Source organism: Seriola dumerili, unplaced genomic scaffold, assembly GCF_002260705.1.
Source record: "Seriola dumerili isolate Sdu_G_001 unplaced genomic scaffold, Sdu_1.0 BDQW01000092.1, whole genome shotgun sequence".
Classification (NCBI taxonomy): domain Eukaryota; kingdom Metazoa; phylum Chordata; class Actinopteri; order Carangiformes; family Carangidae; genus Seriola; species Seriola dumerili.
Genome location: NW_019174347.1, coordinates 1,131,027 through 1,152,017, shown reverse-complemented (window position 1 = coordinate 1,152,017; position 20,991 = coordinate 1,131,027). Strand labels below are relative to the sequence as shown.

Below are 20,991 nucleotides of genomic sequence, written 5' to 3'. Positions count from 1 at the left end.
CACAAAGATATTAATGAGAAAAAAGTTTTCTGCGAGAGATGTGGCATTACATTTAATCAAATCTCAAGTTTCATTGACTGCCTAATGGAAATCATGAGTCATTTAACAAGCAACAGCACCCCCTCACCCCCCACCATGATCTGGCGCACTTCCTGACTTGTGCTCCGCTTGTGTCGGTGTTTGCCGCTCGTCGGTCAAAGCCGCTCTGATGTGAAAATGAAATCCGTAAAAAAAAAAAAAAAAAGAGACTTACTGCTCGGTGCCCAACCTGTGCGGGAGACACAGGTCAGTTACTGCGTCGAGGCGGTCCATTCACTAGGAAGGTCTTTTTAATTAGGCTATGTTCTTTTAATTAACCAGCCAGCATAATGTCTGTGTCCATTTGTCACCCCTGCTTTGCTCAGACGGCGCCGGGTGAATACACCCTCCTTTTGTCTCCTTGCGGTTCCAGAGGCTCCTGCTTCCTATTATACTTCCTCATTCACTGGAATATTTTTTTTTTCTTCTTCTTCTTCTTCTTCTCTTTAAGATTAGCATGATAATACCCCGTGGAGGGAAGGGAAAGTGGTGAGGAGCTATTGCGGGACTGCTCATCAGATTCACTGTGTGCAAGACTGTGGTTATTATCATACTGAATGCACCATCAGTTGAACTAACAGCCTGAATTCCGACATTTATCTCCAATATCATAGACCGACTGTCAATTGCATAGGGAGCACAATGGCAAATTATGGGTTATGTCTTGCTCCTTGGAGTCTGGATCTTTCCCCAGTGTAATTACACTATGCTAATTCTGCCCCATGCCACCCCCCCCCCCCCCTCCCCCCCCCCCCCCTCCCCTTCCCTCCTTCCTCCCTCCTCCCTCCTCCCATGACAGAAACAAGGCTTCCCAACTGTTCAGATGTCAAGACTTGGGTGAGCTGAAATATGAGTGAATAAATATGTTGGTTTGCGTGCCGGCGGTGTGCACGAAACTCGAGCGCATCTTCTGTTTCTCCCTTCAGCAGCTCTGGGGGGGTGGGGGGGGGGGGATTTTGGCTCAGCTGGACGTTGTAGCCGTTTTTCCAGAGACGGGGTCGGATGCAGGTCAGGCCACCTTGAACTCCTTTGCTAGATTTATTGTGTAGGAGGCGGACGGGGTCAGGCCACGCTCCGCCCCCCAACACGAGGACTTTGTTAGCGCCGGACACGAAGCAGACACTGGCAGCACAGACACATCCCTGTCACGCTCTCTAAGGAGAACCCTGCAGGGGTCAGAGGTTATGTGTTAAGGGCGGGGGGGGGGGGGCATCCATGTGGCATGACCTGAATACTGATTGATTTTTTTTGAGTGGGTGTCATGGCAAGGAGGGAGGCAGGGAGGGAGGGGGGGTCAAGCCTCTTACCCTCTTACCCTACCCCATGTGGCGATGCAGAGTGAGGGAATGTGGTACAAAGGAAGGAGGAAGACACAGGAGTCACAACATGTCTGACTCCCCCCCGCTCGGCTGCACCTCAGCGGGTGTGTGTTTTCACTTTCCCTGAAACACGACACTCGACCACATGTTTTCCTTTAATAGACAGCTAAGTGGAGAAAGGGCAGGAGTGTGGTCTGTTTACCGGATGATCATTGGGTTGTTGGCTTTTGGTGAAAGACAGAAGAGCCCCCCCCCCCCTCCCTCTGCGAGATTTATTAGTTGTTCAAAACTGCACAAGCATGCAGGCCATTGACAATTATATCAATCATCCAATTAGAGCAGTTTAGAGATGCCACGGTCTGGAAATTTTCCCACTGGGTAATAAACTCGTGACAGCACCGGGACATTTTTACAAGAAAAGACTCGTTGGTTCAATATCTGGAGATTAGAAGTGTTGCTTCCAGATGCTGCCACCGTCTTCAGACAGAGTCTTAATGTTCAGGTTCCTTCCTCACGTTGGGTTTAAACCCAAAATATTGTGAAATAGGTGCTTTTGCTTTTTGCCTTGACACCAAATCCTTCACCATCATCCGGTCAGTCAACTCTCCTTGCATGATAAGACTCAGACTACTGCTGCAGACACTATAATAGCTCCCACTAAGTATTGATGACTAGAATTTTACAAATTAGAGTTTGTTTTTTTGTTTTTTTTTATTGATGAATGTGGGTGTAACCACTGAAATGCAAAACTGAACCAGATGGGTTTTATGTTTATAGAAAAAACAAAACAAAAAACAATAAGTTAGAGTTAAAAAGTTATGTAACCGGTGCGTGCCTGAACATGTGTGTGTAACAGTGGTATCACCATTTGCATACAACTGGAATAAGTCTGTGATTCATAGTGATCATTCCTCTCAGTAATGATAAGGTTGCTGATGGGAACGTGGTGACATTGATAAATAGAGGTAAGTTAAGCACGTAATGGAAGTAAGAGCTTTGACGTCGTGAGTTATCATAGTACATTTTTCCCCGTGCAATTAGATTGATTGTTACATGTGTCAGGTGCGCTGACTTTTGGTTTTACCTCCACGCTAAACTGTTGGCTTGTTTACAGTCTGTCTGATGTCTCAGCAGCGCCGCAGTGTTCCCACACCAAATCAATTACTTTGATGAGTCTTATATCATCATAATAGGAACAGACGGTCAGATCCATGAGAACGGGAATGCAAAGGAGAAAACGTAAAAATATAGAAATACATAATTAGAACATCATTGAAAACGATGAGGAGATATAAAATAATATTTATTACTATTTATTTCTCTCCAGAACACTGTGCTGAGCGTTAAACTTAACCTTAATCTTCCTCTTTGGTGGTCATTGTTTCACTTTTATCCACTAAACTGCTAAATTATAAAAGATGGTGTTTTCCCCGTAGTGCTCAGAGATTTGACTCTTTTCAGATGTGCTGATATATCATGATATTTGAATAGTGGCGTCGGGCTAATTTTGATGCATTTCCAGAGGACAGCTATAATTATGAAATAAAAAAGTTTGTCCTTCTCCCGTATCCACAATGGCATTATGCCATTTAAATGTCTCCCATCTCCTCAAGTGAAATAGAAAAAGGTCACAAATCAGACTGAAACAGAGAACGCATCCTCACCCTCAAAGTTGAATTTTCCCTATCAGGGAGGCCGTGATATTTGACGCTGACTTGTTTCTGCTTGAAGAATCACGAAACATTAGAGACGTCAGTTTGTCCTTTTGCTGAACTCCTGAGTAGAAAACTAAATTTAAAAAAAAAAAAAAAAAAAAAACCAAACCTCTTTCCATTTCGACATCTCAAGCAGCGAGTAACAGAGACCCATAGCAACAAAGTAATATTCTCTTTCTCATAGACTGATTGTTTCATTAAACCTTGCTTGGAAGTAAAATTAAGAAATCAGAGCTAGGGAGAAAGAGAGCAAGAAAAAAAAAGTTTGTAAAGTAGCTGACCAGCATGTCGTAACGGACTTGAGCTCTGGATGATCCCAGGAAGCTTCTAACTTTGATCCGTAGACCGGATCCGGCACCCTGGAGTTCAGATCTGGGATGATGAGTGACTAAATCTTCTTACAGTGGGCTCAGTTGAGTAATCAAAGTGCTGCCAGGGCAGTATTAACAGGTTGGGGGGGGTGCGGAGCGGGGGGGGGGGTGCGGGGTGAACATGGAAGAGTGCAAGGGGAGATTTTTTCAGTTCTGTTTGCAAACCTCATCCAGTTGGTGCTTGTAACTTATTCAAATAAACAGTTATTAGCGAGCGCAGGGTTAATCATCCCTAATGCATTCCTCTGAGCACATGTTGTGTTCTTGCGTCGTTAATAGGGGGCTGACGTAACCAGAGAGCTTGTGGTATCATCTCCAGCCCCCCCCCAGCCTTGTGTCTGCTTGCTGAATCGATGAGTCGTTCCACAAGTGTGAAGTTTGAAGAGTCAATGCATTCATGATGGATTCAGCAGATAACGAAGGCCGAGAGCTGGAGGTAGCCCGAGCGAACAAACAAGGGAGTCAGACATGTGGTCCAGCAGATCAGAGGCCAGGCATTGATTCGATGACTCCTTTCAGTTGTGGCTCCAAGTTGTGGTTTTTAAAATTGTTCGCACTGAAGGATAGTGTTTATGCTGCTCATCAGGAGTTGATACTGAGCCGAGGTTCTTTGGTCAGAGGATAATTTCTCCTCTTTCCTTCTCTTTACTCACTCAGAACAAAATGTAAACCTCCCTCTGTTGTTTTTAATCACCACTTTGTTTTCAGCCCTTTTTGGTTGCAATTCAAAATGTATCTCTGAGTATTTGACCTGCAAACAGAGATGCCAGAGACCAGCTTGGATTTTCTTTGTTAGCACCAGTGAGTCTTGTAAAATCAGACCCCCCCCCCCCCTAAATTATCAATCAAAAATGATGGAAGACGTGTTGGCATCATTCTAGCAGATGTCCAGCTGATCGATGTTCCTGAAGCCCTTTCCCGCTCTGCTATTAAGCACAAACACACTCTACTAAATTAGCCAAGGTGCATTTAGGGACAATTTGTAGTCTGGGAACTCAAATAGCCCCAGAGATAGTCTGGAACCTTTGTTGAACCGACACTAGAATTTGTTTTCCACTCTGCCTTATCTGCCTTTTTGATGTTTTTTGTGTTTTTTTCCCAGACAGAGCTGTAAGTTCAGAACTGATCTGTTGGAGTCAATCAACATCTCACTCTATACCACTGAAACAAGAAAACATCTGCCACACGCACAGTCATATCAAGCTGCCCAGGAAAGGCTGTTATTGATACACAGCACGGCAGTTTCTCTTTCCATCCGGGGCTTGTGGTCGTTTTGTCAAAACAAAGAGAAACTTGAGAACGTGGAAGAGAGAAGACAGAAATAAGCTGGCGGGCCGGCTTTGCCTTAACCTTAACTGAACCATCATCAGCATGTGGCTGCCAGCTGGTGCGCTCGCTAATCCAGAGGATGCTGCCTCTGCAAGTCATCCTGGCCTCCGCTACTTGAAATGTGCTCGGCTTGAGGTCAAAACCTCCATCGTCTCCATTTGTCAGAATTAGTCTTCGTGCAGGTCAGGATCCAACTAGGTCGTTACACACATTTCGACCAAAAAAAAAAAAGAAAAATTAAATAGATATTTATGGCCAACTATCTTCAGGTTCAAGCTGCACAGAAAGTTTCTAACGAGTCAAAGATTTTCCAGAACAATGGCCAAGTTAATGAATTTCTGAAATGACAGAAAGTGCGAATGCTTATTGTGATTTCTTTCACAATTTGAATGTGGCACACAAACTCTTCTGAGATTACACATGAGATTGAACCACTGATTGCTTTTTTTAGGCTTTATGTTCAATTGAAAACTAATCAGCAGTGGCTGTACGGAGCAGGAAATTAGATACAACCAATATATGTCCAGGAGTCGGCTTCTTTAAGAGCAGAAAAAAATAGCTTATCAAGCTCTCAGTTATGCAGATATTCACATATCAGCTTGCAGACGACATCGTATGAGGCTCTCTTTAGGTTTTTTGCGCTGGCAGGATGAAAATGTTTTCCTGGGAGCAGCTTGTCAGAGCACATTGTGAGCTGAGATGCCATCATCGGATTTGGCTAGTTTAAGATCTGGGATTTGTCAAAAGATTTCTGTTCACTTATTTGCAAAAGCAACCTGTTGTCACGCAAACATCACCAACCGTTTAATCTTCCCTCCAGAGTTCAAAGCAGCCGGGTTCACATTTCAACGGCACCTTTTTTTTTTGGCATTTCCCTGATGAAAGCGAATAGTATATCCAAGCACTAATAGTCTGTCATTGTTGTTCATATTTTGGACTTTTCGGGTTCTTTGAAGGAAAAATGCAACATGATTGCTCTGAGTGCTCGCGGAGACTTTGGGTTGCATCAGTGTAAGCTGTCCCGCGTTATGTCTTAGACAGACGGAGATGTAATTAGTCATCTCTTCCTTCTCATTCACAGATACACTGACAGCTGCTCTCTGAAGCCTGCACCCAGCCGGGTTTTACCTACCTGCTCGGTGGATCTCTGCAGTCGCACTGTTCGGGAGCCGAGGTAAGGACTGCTGCTTTTTTTTTTTTTTTTTCTCCTATGTGATTAACAGCTGAAGGATATTTGATGTGGGAAAGATTAGACTCTCTGCTGACTCATCTTTCAAATGCAGTGTTTAGGTTGAAATGGAATGTGTTAATGTCTACTTTGAGGTGACCACTTAATTAAATTCATGGAAATACTGCTACAAAAGCTGCTTTTTAAATGATCATCTACTCACTTACATTAAATCAAATGTCAGGAATTAGCTTTTAAATACGTGGCAACCTTTTTTTCTTTTTCCTCAAACCAAGGACAAACTTAGTATGAGGTCAGCTGATACAGTGTGACTCTGCTGCTGGAAACCGAGCAAACAGTTTTGTGCACACTGTTCATTATTCAACACTGTGTTGACGAGTATCTTTTTTTTTTTTAACAGCCATGAAAACATATTTTCGTATCAGCTGTTTACTGTGTGCGATGGGGATTCTACATGAAGGCAGTGTTTTCTGCCAAAACAGTTTCGCATTATTATTTCATGTCATTTCATATAAGAGATGTCTCTGTGTTTTTTTTTTGTTTTTTTTTCTTGTGCTCCGCTCAGCGGTTTAAAGCTCAGTTTGAAGCTGATGAAGAAGAATGGTTGAGTTTTATTAAACTCTTGATAAAAAATAAAACCTAAAGTTGTGTTTTTCTGAACCTTAACCTCCGTATGAAGTCATGATTATTTAATGTCAGATATGAACAAGCTTAGGGAGGAAGATAAGTCTTAGATTACTTAGAAAAAGTTTTATATACACAACATTTAGTTGATATGTTATCTTCTTAGTGGTTTATTAATCTGCAGCTCTGTACTGTAACTCTGTCAGTTCGCAGTCTTTGGTTTTAAAGCGTAGCCTCGCTGTGTTGTGGCTCATAGTTGTGTACGCTGTGTTTGTTTCTCTACTTTGTAATTCTGCCGCTGCCACATCTGTCTGCTGTGTACATGCAATCTGTTGAATGTCAGTCAGTTCTGGAAGAGTGATTCTCTGTCACTCTCCATAAGCCTCATTCATTTTTTTTTGTTGTTGTTTTTTACTCCAGATAAAAAGCTTTGATTTTACGTTTTTTTCCTTTATCTGACTCAGGGGTCTGAGGATAAAGGGTGTAGTTTAAATCCTCTGGGACAAATTTTTACATAGATAAACTTGACTTCACTCACAATATTGGCTGATCGTTGTGCGCAGTGGCTGTCGATGAGGCGTACACACCTGGTTGAGGTTGTGCAGCGCGGTCGTCGGGCAGTCGAGGGAGAAACAACTGCACAAATGTGTCAGAAACCTGTAGAATCACAGAGGAGCTATTGTGTCTGGCTGGGCTTGTCCCCAGCGAGCCTGAATGTGGACAGTAGAGGACAGGGCCAAGGAGCGCTGATGACAGGACGCCCCGTGGGATGGCTGGAAACAGATGGCTGGCCAGATGCCGGCCTGCTCTGACCTTGAAAGCATCTGAAGGTAAAAGCAGCAGAAATGTCTCAAAAACAAGTGGTGATGGACAATACGGCGGGAGTGGCAGCTCTGTGTTTTGAGCAGAGTTGTTCGTGTGTGTGTGTGTGGATGTTATTGTGTTTCATAAGGGTGTGATCACGCATAGAGTTAATTTTCTTTGGTGTGCACCTCATCAGAGAAGCTAACCTTTTTCAGCACAATCTAATTCGGTTTGTTTTGGATCACACTGTTCGCCTGCGAGGAAAGCGTGGCTTGTAAACAAGTGGAACTCACAGAGCTGTTATTAATTGGAAAAAAGTGCGGGTAACCTATTATCCTTCAAAGGTTGAAAATGTGGTTTTTGGCAGGGAGGTCAAATTAGCACGATGGACTTCTCTAAGAGTTTACCTCTCCTGGTATTCATGCTAGTTATAAACCCAGGAAGAAATCAGCTGAGAGTCTGCTTCATTTTGCTTCATTATATTATGTTTGGCTCTGCAAGCACAGGGGATTGGTAACTATCAGATGTCAGCATCCACCTTCTTACACCCATTAAGCCTTGTATTTTGAAATCTTTCCCTGCAGTTGCTATTAATCTTGTTCTTTCTTCTACAAACCTGTTTTGCAGATGGAAGAAAATAAAGACCCCAGTGTTTTCTCAGGGTCTCTTTGTAAAGGAGTTTGATTGGCATTGTTCTCTGACTTCAATTAACATGAGCTAATTTGACTAATCATTTTCCAGGTTAATCGGTTGAACAGTTGGTGCATAAAATGTTAGGAACTACTGATAAATGACCATCAGAATTTAAATATTATCATGCACAAATTTCTTTGTTTTTCTGACCAGCAGTTCAAAGCAAAATCTTAATCACAGAAGACTAAGAACTGAGAACCTGCCAATTGTTGGAACCACTGAATTTCTTGCAGAGATGAAACAGTTACCGGTTTCACACTAAATCGTGGTAAAAAATGCCAGACGGATAGTATTACTGTTTGAATTTTAATTATCAATATAACATGGATGATTACTGATGCTTTGATCTGTGATTGTGTGTTTTTGAAACTTATTTCAGAGCTGCTGCTCACATCCCTGAACACAGTGCAGCCGCAGTGTTTCTGGTTCAACCGCACCATACTGGGCGGGTGAAAGGTGTGTTTCCAGTGTGTGTGTTCTCTGAAAGACAAGCTTGGAAATATATAATGATAATAATAATATATGGCAAACTATATATATATATATGGCAAACCCAGTACTGCTACTGGTCCCTCGTCCTCATCTATGACAAAGACGTGTTGGACATGTTATTATTTTAATGTTTAAATGCAAACAAAAAGGCTGAAAACTATTTATTTGTGGTTTCCATGATCAAACTTTGTGAAAGTTATTACTTATTGAACATTTTAACAATCCCAAGATAATACTGATAACCGTTATTATTTTGGTCACTATAATCGCGATATTACATTTTCATTTTTTTTTATATCAATTCATCTCTAATTTCTTGGAATGTGATTTCTAGGAAATGACATAAAATATAACCAATTACACAAAGTTTTCTGTCAATTAACTTGATAATTAATCAAGTATTTCACAAGTACTGACCTAATTAAATGTTTCCAAATGAAGTGCTAATGAAAGTTAGTGAGGTTAGCTTTAAGTGTGCGCAGTCAGTGGCTGAACAGTAGTGATCTATTGTCAGCACCAGGAGAGACTCAGGCAGCCGACTGTGAAGCAAACGCCACCAGCTGCCTGATATTGTGCAGGCCTCTGGGGCTTTGAGCACAGCAAAGGTAGAGCCGTGATCAGAGCTGGGAACTGGATGGTGAGGTGGTGGTGGTGGTGGTGGTGGTGTTGGGGGGGACTGTGAGAAATAAGAGGAGATGGAGGAGGGTAGAGGTGTCAGGCGAATAATTGGGGTGAGGAGATCTCAGGGGTGGATAGAGGGAAGCTTTATTAAGACCGCTCAAGTCTGATGTGCTCGCAAGGCCGCCTAGCTCTTCCTCGCACACCCACGCGTACGGGCCAATCTTCCATTTCCACAAGAGACTCTGTAACAACAAAGGGATGAAGGGCAAAGTCCTCAAGCTCCTTTCAGTCACAGATAAGACAAAAGACCCCATTACTTGAAAAGCACTGATGGGGAGGCAGCAGTGTATGTATCTGCCTTGTTTTATTTTTAAATCGAGGCCTATTGTTCCTGCGTCCTCACTGTTAAGCTAAGTCACTATTACTTATTGATAGTGCTGTCATATTGTATCCTGAGATGCTGCAGATTTCGTGACTCAGTTGTACTTCAGTGAGACAAGCTAGCAATTCATTCAGCAGTCTAACACAACTGATGCCTGCTGGATAACCTCCCTGAATTCTCTTTGTAGAAGAAGATAATAAAAAAAAAAGGCCTATTTCTCTTTGCCTGTTTCCTTTAAAATAATACAGATGTTTTCATCAGCCATTCCGGTGACACACATATCAGTGAAAGTGATAACTGCATTATACTCTGATTATATTCTGCTCTTACCCGGTGAATGCACAGCGTGAAAATGCACAGAGGAACAGAGCTTCTGTGAAATATTTGCAGCCCAAAGTGTAGGCAAATATTGGAGCTCAAAATGGATAAAAGAGGAATAATCTCTTGTTTTGGTTCACAATGGAAAACAAACTTTCCGGGGTGACCTCCCCCGTGACTGATCGTATCAACTCCGATGGTGAGATTAGGAGCTTAACTGCTTCTTTTCCTCACCCGGTGAACGTGAAATGTTACTTTTGGAGTCAACGAAAGTTCCCATATCAATAATTGAATCCTTTGTAGATGCACGCCTCTTTGAATGAGGCATTCTGAAAACGTCCTCTCACAAAAGCAGATTTCTTCTTCTTTTTTTTCTTTTTCTTTTTTTTTTGTGAGTGACACAGCAAAGATTTTGAGTGGAAGCAGGAGGCAGTTACATTACGGGAGGGGGGGGGAGAGAATTAGTGGCCTCCCTCAGTTCTTCAGCTGTAAATTGGTTTCTGTGGAACTCAAGAAAAACGGGCTGGAGGTTTGTTCTCTGCTTCCTTAGTAGCTTGTTAATCCCCCACAGCTCTGTCTGGAGGGAAGAATTGCTTGCGTGTACATGGTCCTTGTGGAAAATGGCGCTACTCCTCCTCCAGCCCTCTTCCGTCCTCTTTCCACTCGGTCCTGCAGGGCTTGGCTAATCCTCTGCCTGGTCATGGTGGGGAGATTGCAGGCTTTTTCAAAGCCCTTTGCTGGCCGGACTTCAAAGTTACAGGGATACAGAGACTTGAGGAGGTGGGAGAAAATGAGGTCCACCGCAAGCAAAGACTGTGAGGGGTTCACCTCAGCTTTCTTTTTTTATTTTTTTATTTTTTAAGTGCCATTCCTGAGGTGACACTGAGAGATCTGTGGTCTCAAGGGAGAGGCTTTGTTGATTGGAAAGACAGGGGCCGCAGTCACAGTCTCTGAAGATCAGTTGGTGCTGACGCTTGCAGAGCTATTGGGCCTAGCTGTGAAACTATATATACACGTTACATAACATACACAAAAACACTCCCCGTATGCAAAGACAAAATTGAATAATATAAATAGCATGAAACAGAAGCATCTGCACAGCTCTTCTTCCTGTTTACATTACAGGTCTGCAGCCATGTTTTAACTGAAACTGCTCTTCTTTTTTTTTTTCCCACAAAGTGCTGCCAAAATCCACAGTGCAAGTTCAGGTCAAATACTCCAAATTAGTTTGACTTTTTTTTTTTATACTGTTGAGAAAGTTCATTCACTTTGAAAGAAAACAGTTCAGTAGATTCTGAACTCTCTTCTCTACCTTATCTTCAGTCTGGGACTAATCTTATCAGGGTCTCATCAGCTGAGTGTTATTCAATTGGATCCACAGGATGTCTGGGCTCCTCTGTCATTACGCTGGTCTTTGTTAGAGATTTACCGCTCATGTGTCAACATAAGAGTTTCGGTCCAGTTATTTATTTATTTATTCATTTAGCTACAAATATATCTGATTTGATGGAAATGTCTCTGGATGTTGATCCTCTGTTAAATTGTTAGATAACCCAGGGAGAGATTAGAGTGAGTTCATGCCAGATGAAGAAAATTGTCTGATATTAAAATGTTGTGAGCATCATGATAATCGTTGGCTGTGCCGGCAGTTGGCTTTGTGCCGTGTTTAGAAGCTCTAAATAAGCATGTTCTGGAGTCTGGAAATGGGAACTTAATTTGCATGGAAGTTTCTATTTATTGTGATTTCTTAAAAAAAAAAAACACACACACAATGTTGTGATGCTGTTACACACAGGCTGTTTCAAATCCTTAATGCCCAAAAATCTTGCACTTCTCCGTTCTCCGAGCCATTCCTCAAAACCGAACAGAGACACAATGCACACACACTTTTAGATTCGGCCTGACTTACACTTTCTGAGGATATAACTATCTCCGAGGTCCACCGGATTAAACGTCCTTAAATCCGCTTAGAAATCACAGAAAAATGAGCGTCTTCCAACTCCACAACTCGTCGTATATTTTAAGTTGTCTGATGTTTCTTTGTTGGTAATTCAGCAAATGTCGATGCTGCCAGTTTAAACAAAAACAGGATTTGGAAGCTGAAATTGTAACGTGACTCCGTGAATCCATGGCGACATAATACTTTCTGTTTACATTCCCCAGAACATCATGGGAACTGAAACATGATCATCCCCCAAATAAGAGCAATCTTGATGATGATGATAATAATAATAATAATTAATGATGATATGAGTGATGTTACTATTAACTTTTTACACTAAAAAAGGAAGGTACCTGTGAGGGGTTGTGCCAATCAATGAGCGATGATCTCTCTTATCTTTCACCATCAGCTGACCAAGTGTCTCAATGGCTTCAAAAGGTTCACTCATTAAAGGTCTTGATTACAATGACAACATATTCAAGAGACACATCCAAATGTGCAACATGTTAATTAGTTTAAGTGGACTCGTTGGTTTTGGGATTATACATTATTCCCCTTCATGTTCAGAAAGTGTGCAGTTGACATACGGTGGCTCAGTTGGACCTTAATGCAAACACACACACACACACACACACACACATTCTTCCACGCAGGCTTGAGATGTCAATAAGCCATTTAAAGCTTCACCCTGAGGTAACCCGTCGTAAAGGTTAGTTAGCTTAACTCAACAAGGAGGATTATGTCATTAACTATGGCTTCCTTAGTAGCAGCTGTGGCTGAGTTTTATCTTTATTCTATTCAATTCATGTCATTAGTACCGCTTACTTCAAATGGATTTTAGATTATATCAGTGTGCTGGGGGTGAAATCAGACCTGCAGTTTGTTTACTTTGTTCTGAACCGTAGCAGAAATGTTAACTTAAGGTTGTTTTTTTAATTTGTATTCTTTTTAAAAAGAAAAAAAATTTAAATTTAGCCATCCAGTACCCAAACGCCAGCGACCAAATGATTAGTATTAGAATTAGGACTGCAACTAATGATGTTTTTAATTTCTTGTTTAGGGGTTCACATTTAATTGATCATTTAGCTCATAAATTGTCATAATAGATTAAAGGTCCCATATAGTATAAAGGAAGCCATGTCTTGTTTTGATTATAAAGGATCTGTATTAATTCTGTGAAAGTATCAAAGCAGAAAATGCACGCAGCCTGTATTCAGAAACTGAGTCACCGCTCTCGCCCACGCCCCAAGCCCCAAGCCCCGCCCACCCGGACCCACCGTCCAGCCTTACCAGAGCTCCAGAGAGATTAATCAATAAATCACTTGTGTATTTGATGATCAGTTTCAGGCACAAATGAAAAACATTTGCCGATCCTTGATTCTTTGTGCCTTTCTTTGTCAGATACGATGATGAACTGAACGTCTCGTTTTCAGCTGCTGGTTTCATTAAAACTAGTTTGAATGTGTCACCCTGGGTTTGCAGAAATTATATCGGGCATTTTCTGTGGTTTTATAGACAAAATGATTAATGGAGAAAATACTTGGCAGATTAATCAATAATGACAATAATTGTTACTTGCAGCCCTACAACAGATTATTGAGTCTTTCCTGTCCAGGCTTTCAGTCCCGTCCCGTCCCGTCCCCCCCCCCCGACAGGCCGGTGAAGACGATGGCGACTGACTCCATTGACCATAAAAGCTGGAGGTTTATAGGCGCAGTTGATGCAGTATGTGGTTATTGACCGGAAGCTTTGGGCGTAACGTGGAAGGACCAGTCTGATTAGTCTTGACAGCAGAGCAGTGTAGCTCAGGTTATTTCCCCTCAACATTTTATAGACAATTTCCCCTCATAAATTCAGCAGACGGAGACAGGCTCAGGTAGTTTTCACACCCACCGCCACGATTTCTCTCACTTTGAAATTGATTTGGTGGAGGTGGTTGATTTTGGAGATGCAACATATCGGATTATCTATTTATTTATTGCTAATATCACACTGTGCCTGCCGCAGAGCGCGAGGCTGTTTATCTGAGAGGCTCTCTTATTTTTTATAATTGATGTTTACAAATTCCCTGGGCGGGACATTAAGGTAGATTCCTGTATTAATTGCCAATGTATGCCATCTAAACGGGTAATTGCTCGCTGTTTGCTTTAATGTAAATGTGCTCAGCTTGGGTTTAATGGAGTTTGTTTACTGAGGTGCTGGCCACCGACAGATGAAGACGCTTTAACTGATGTCTGCTTTTTCTGATTGTTGCACGTGTCCTTTCCAAGACACATCAACACATTAAAACAAGAGGACGTTCAACATTTTAAGATTGAAATCTGCGTCCTACACTGATAATTATGTTTAATTATTGATTATTCTTTGCATAATTCTTAGATGAATGTCCTCAGATTGATTGTTTTTGTTCCGAACAACAATTTAAAACCCAAACATATTCACTTTATAATCACATTAATTAGAGCTGAGCAGGAAAATCAAAATTTAAATTACCTTCCCTTTTGTCCGACAAGGACCGGGAAATATATTGGATTAATTTGATTAATTCAAATTTAATTTTTTTTCCCGCTGCGTCTACTTTTAAAAGCGAGTTATTACACCACACACAAAGAGGTTACTCATCAACACCAGGAGCAAGTGAATCAGCGAGCAAACATTTCCCTTCCATCTGTGCTGAAACTGATTTTCAGAGTGGAAGCATCTGGTCCTGACAGTCCAGAGCTGTATGGAACAACCCGTGTTTTTGAATATACATAATGATGACGGCCTGGCAGGTGGTTCACGTCTTTTATTCTTATTCCACCGTCTTATAAACATGAAGACCTAAAAGATATGAAAGAACTGAAATGATATTTTTGGACTGGACTGTGGTCACATGTGCAGCCTGGCATTTTAAGATAGTAAAACATGCCATCAACTGGGATTTATGGGATTTAAATGCATGGGAAACCCCCCCCCCCCCCACCCCAGTAAAAATATATATTTATATCCACAAAAACCCATAAATGATCACCTGGTTTTTCTTCTCTGCTCCTGTAATAAATGCGATTTTTCTGGATGTCTGTTTCTGTCTGGAGCAGTCTGACTTGAATTAAGCGCTCCTTCATCACGACCGCCCTCAGCCCGTAGCTCTGCACGTTGTGACTGACCCCTGATAGATGACTTCTCTATGGTGGCTGACACAGGTGGACACTTCCTCTAAATCTCCCACAGTTTCCAATAAAATCGACTATTACATAGCTCTGCATATGTGTGGGTGTTTGAAATTAGTTCATCTTCATTCATCCCTTCTTAGCGGGGGGCGTCCCCCCCCCCCCCTGCACTCAATATCCAGTTTTGGCCCAATTGTGGGCTGAAGGAGCGGAACACTCTCTCCGCGGCCTCTGTTCATACCCTGAATCTCTCCACACATCAGCACACACCTGACGGGGCTGATCCGTGGGGAGGGAGGGAGGGAGGGAGGGAGGGAGGGTGGGGGGTTAAGCGCTCTCCTCATAAGCACCTGTGTGTCTCAGAGATCGGGCCGGATGAGAGTGTGCGGATGGGACCAGAGCGGAGGACGAGGGTGAAGCAGGTGATTACTGAGGCCCAGCTCGAGGGAAAGTGGCTCACGGAAGCAAGATGATAGATTCTTTTCCTTTTCCCCCTCTGTCGTACAGCAGAGTCTTCTCAGACACAGACACAAACTTATCAGTCCTTCCTTCCTGTTTGTGGTTATTTTCAATCACTCCATCTGCTGCCTCCTGGAACCCCCCCCCCCCCCCCCCCCCACACACACAACCACACACACACACACATTATTTGCTCTGTCCTCTGTCTTGTATTCCTTTTCACCTGTCTTATCACTTCATTCTCCACCTTCTTCAACAGAGCTGTGATTGGAGAACACTGAGCACCAATGATCCAATCTCATCCCTATTCATAGACTTCAGAGCACTCCCCCCCCCCGTCTCCCCTCCCCCGTGCCCGGCCTCCACATCACTCAGCGGCGAAGCCTGCCGCCTCTGCTTTTTACCTCTTTGTTTCACACGTTTTGTTTAGCTTTTAAGTCCCCTTTTTACTTATCCGGCTGACTTGCCTACCGTAAAAAAGTTGACATGGCATCACAAGCAAAAGGCTTGGTAAGCTTTTTAGAGCCAGTCACGGTGCACCATTCCCCCATCGTAATTACTGCTGAAACAAGCAGCTCTGGGAAGTTTTCGGAGCCGGTGGACCCGTCATTACTGACAATCTCCCAGCCTTTATCTGCCGTAGCTAAGACGCTCTCGCACCATAGGGCTGTGATGATTGCCTCACTGAGCTGGGGGAGGAAGAGGGAAAAATACAGAGGACGATCAGAGAGGGCGGCGGGGGGGGTGCAATTGGAGGTTTTTCATAAGTGTGAGAGAAGTAGCACCGTCGTTGAAGCCCTCAAAACTGAAAAAGTGTTTCAAACCAAAAGCTGCTCAAAGCTGCCAAACAGCCATCTCGGTTTCCATGGTGATTCAATACTCTCCAGCTCCAAGTGGAGAACTTCAACTCTATTACACTCACGCTGCCCTGTCAAGCACGCTTTTTTTGCTGAGGAGGTGTCCGGAGCTTGGCTCCTGGCCTCCTGTCAGCGCTGAGGGGGAGAACAGAGGGATTGTTCATACCCTTCACATCAAGTCATCAACAGCCTTTTCAGCTCAGGAGGCGTCACGGGTGATTTACTTTCCACAGGGAGTGTTTTGCATCTGCAGGCAACTCTTTCATGCTTAAACATGATTTTTTTTTTTCTTTTTTAGTTTGCCACACCTATGAGCCGTCCGTTACAAACCAGTTCTTTGAAGTCGCACCTTGTGTGTAGGAGGGGCTGAAAGTGTCACACTGTTTAGACTCTGCTGAAAATGACTTCAGCCCCCCCCCCCCCCCCCCCCCCCATCTACTGTGTTTTACTTCACATGGATGTTTGACCTTCACTACATAGTGAAGCATCATGAATGCACACATTTTCACACGGCATGTCGGTGGTTCGATTCCCATCTCCTCCAGTCTGCGTTTTGAAGTGTCCTTTGGCAAGAACCCCAAATTTCTGTGTGTGTGTGTGTGTGTGTGTGTGTGTGTGTGTGTGTGGTAGACAAGCGCTATATGCATTTGAATGTGGCTTGTATTGTAAAGCGTTTTTGAGTGGTCGATAAGATTAGAAAAGTGGTGTGTAAGTGCAGGTTAAAAGAGCCAGACTTGTGTGATGTAGAAACCTGAACGCTCATACACTAAGAAAAGACTTTCCAGTTAAGGTAGAGGGAGGAAATTTTTTATGGGCAACTGGAACTTTTGTGAACAAACCGTGTCAGAGACAAATTATTATTTAATGTCGTATTTCTGTGTCTTTAAACGTATCTGGAGGAGTCTTAAAAGGCTTTTCACATCCACCTCTTTCTTTACAGTTGAAAAGGGGAGGGTGACTCATCCCGCTTTAAAGGGCTGTTAAGTATGATAGCATAAATCCCCATTTGTGGTCAAAATGCTGTTTCAAAAAAAAAAAAAAAAAAAGCTTTTCTGTCATTTTGAGTAAACGATGAATTTATTTCTGGCATTGAAATGAGTCACTAAATGTTACCACAGCGGTTATCAATCCGTAGTAGTAACCCGACGGCTCCGGAAACGTTCTCTGCTGTAGACCAACCAACTGTTATCACCAGCTATTCTGCAGCATATACTCTGCCTTCTGTGCCCAGTGTTTGTGCTTCAGCGTTCCATGAAATAGCTTGGCTAAATTTGCAGGCTTGTGGGTGTGTGATTGCATGCATGTGTGTGTGTGTGTCTCTCCATCCGTCTCCAAACGGGCGTGGGAATGTGCTAAAAAGGGAGAAAAGGAGGAAACTGCTGGCAGGGAGCGACCAACAGCCCAGCAGGTGGAAACAGGTGTCATTACCTACCTACCTGGCTGCGAGCACCTGCCCCCAAGCTGGTAACAAACTGGTTCCTTGAGAAAACGGCACAGACGCAGCGACACAAAGGACTGCACGGTTTCATTTTTTCATTCCCTCAGCCTTGGGAAGGTTTTCTTTGCTTCTCAGAAGGACATGTTTTTAGGCATAAAAGGCGCAAAATTCAGTTTGAAAGAGCCGAACCTTACTTTGAGTCTGAGTTTGAGCGAACTCGTCACAGACGGTGATTTGGAAATGACCCTTCACTGCAGTTCCTCCGCTGCTACCTGGACCCTGGACTGCAGATTTAGCATGAAGGGAATTATTCAGTAGTGGTAGGTACTGAATGTTCTGTCTGAATACTAGTTTGTATGGAAATTACACTGTTGCATTTCATGTAAAACTTGCCTCATTGTGTTTTTGTGTGGGTGTGTTATTTGTTCTGTCCGGTAGATAAGAACAAAACGCTGTCACAGCCATGAAATGTTGCTTATTATACAGGCTACAGTTTATCTAATGCAGATATTATACACAGTGTATAGTGTGTCTTTGTTGTGTTGACTCTGCACATTGAAGCTGGAATTTGTACCTTGACTCTGAGCTTTAAAAAGCTGACTCACTAATTTGAATGTTTCCCAACAGTTCAGCCCCTTTTATACACGACCCCCCAATTTTGGAGATGGAAAGTTAATGAACTACTTTAACCTGAACTTAAAGTTCCTCTCCAGATATGTTTTAAACTATGTAAAAATGACTCTGCTATGATTCATATTTTGTTTGACATTGAGAAATACCGGCTCAGGCCTCGTGCCCCGCCCGCCCCCGCTGCTTGCGCTGGGTGGACGAGTGAAAGAGCAGAGAGTCTCAAGATGGTTAGAGGAGGAAACATCAGAGAGAGTCAGACACATGGCTGAGTCTCGGTCAGACTCGGACTCAGGAGTTTGTTGAGGAGTTTGTTTTGCACAAAGATCAGTGACTAGCAGACGTATCCGAGCGGTTAACGTAGTTATCTGTTTGTGTTGTTTTTTAGCTTGTAACTGGCAGCGGCTGACGCAGTGTTAGTGGTGGTGCTAACACAAACTCTCGCTCTCTGTACTGACAGGGTTTCAGGTGTATTTTGCCTGCTCCCCATCCCCACAAGCAGACACGATTGGTTCTTAGCTGTATGACGTGTGAAACTGTCTGAATGCATTTTTTTCGTTGGTCCACTGCAGTTCCAATGTGGCGTTGATGGTTTATTTCACTCATGATATGTCTTATACCATTAAAAAAACCACCATATGGACATGTTAACAAGGCAGTGAAACCCATTACAAGTTGGACTGAGGTCATGTGACCGCCTTGTATGTTAGCTGAGGATGACTGTCCTGATGTGTTTTGCTAAAACCGAGGCTCTGTGTTTCTAAACGTGGCTGCCAGTCCTCCACCCACTATGGATGTAAACATCCTCATATTAAAGCTGAAAGTCAGCACTTTAACCCTCATATTTTTTTTTCAGCTCGTTTTTTTCTTTTCAAATCCAATTTTCTGGTTTACAGAGCCAAACAATGAAAAACATCACTGTCCCAATACTTTGCGACTGCTCTGTATATGCCCCACACGTACCGTTTGTGTCTGTTGCTGTATATTCCTTTGGGCCCAGCCACCAGTTTTTAACAACCCTGGCACTCTACTATTCCATAATCTCATAAATTAGTCATCACTTTATTTCTACCCCAAAGGTTATGTGCATAATGCAGAAGAATGGACACAGCAGCAGTAAAGGAATATTTTAAAATCCCAACTTTATTGATATTTTGTCTCATATTACTGTTGGGTAGAAGTATGTAAAAGAGCAGCATGGGAGTTTGTTTTTATGAGTTTTACGCAGTGGGAGGATTATTTTACGCAGTGGGAGGATTATTTTTCCCAAGGTTGTTACAGTCTCTTCTCTGTTTCCCGCTCGGACAGGGACGCGCTCGCCACCTGCATGACACCGACTCAGACCAGGTCTGTGTTGTCTCAAGGGCAAAACCTGAATAGGTAGCAGCTCCGGCGCTCTGTTGACGAATGAACTCACCCATGCGCCAAGTTCAACAAGTCAGCCGCTCTTCCCTCGCCACACTCTCCTTCAGCCTTTCTTTCTGCACACTGCTCTACCCCCCCCCCCCCCCCCCCCCCCCCCCCGCTACTGCACTCGTCTTCTCCCTTTTCAAATGGTAATGGCACTGAACCATGCTGGAGCTCTTCAGCTAGAAGTGAACTCTCGCTCCCCAGAAGAGAATTTATGGATGGTCATGCAGAGTTTTTAAGGTTTGGCCCAGCAGGCACCAAGAATTTTTCCTTGTGGCCGAATCATTTTGGCCACAGTCTCAGCAGTTTAACGAAATACTCCATGGGTCTCTGGCTATTGTTGTTATGCACAGTGGAACAAAATCCAGTTTCAGTGCCCTCTCTGTACACCCCCCCCCCTTCCCCTTTTTTTTGCTCCACAAAAACCACGGATGATGTGTGGCGCTTGTCGGCTGGCTCCTGCGTGCTAGTGTGCTGACGACCATCCAAACCGTTACAAAGTGAACTGATGAAATTTGTCTCTTGAGCAGCGTAAACAACTCAGATCCTTGTTCGCTGCTCAGCCAAGGAACAGACAATGACGATCAAAACTGAGCCGAGCTCCAGCAAGTCTGCCGTCTTGACATGTTTGGTTTGTGGGGGAACCTGCGCATGATCACACATAAACTACAGCGGGAGAAGAGCCATAAATCTACATGCAGCTGTCTTCTGTTGTTTCACCCATTCATCCCAACGACATCAGCTGTCACAACAGCTGTCGGATGATAAACAGGTAATATTTTTGTAGACTGACTTTTTACAGACGCAGCACTAGTTTCAAATCACCAGTGATCTCTCAATGTAATTGCAAGGGGGGGGCGCACACACACACACACACACACACACACAGGAAAACAAATACTTGAGGGCACTGATTAGTGGAAACCACATGATTTTGCCTTTGAACCTCATGAGGAATGAGTGGGAAGTGACATTCAAGAGTCGTCTGCTGCAGCTTCAAGCGCGGGAGGTTAAGGTTAAGTGTTGTGCGTCACAGTAGGGCCGAACAATTAATCGACATGTTATTGAAAGAAGTGCAATATCCGGATCGAAGGAGCTACAGTTTTCTTTGTTAAAGGTAAAACGTGTCGCAATAGACCGTTATTGGAGCATTGTGGTGCTACAGAGACAG

At 43.2% G+C, this 20,991-nt stretch overlaps 1 protein-coding gene across 2 annotated transcripts in view; it reads left to right on the top strand.

Moving 5' to 3' along the window:
- LOC111222419 (semaphorin-6D-like) overlaps positions 1 to 20,991 on the top strand; it is a 152,009-nt gene that overhangs the window by 13,814 nt on the left and 117,204 nt on the right. For both annotated transcript variants that reach the window (XM_022746138.1, XM_022746136.1), the window contains exon 2: positions 5,894 to 5,986. The gene's annotated coding sequence lies outside the window, so the exon portion shown is untranslated. The remainder of the gene's footprint in view (positions 1 to 5,893; positions 5,987 to 20,991) is intronic.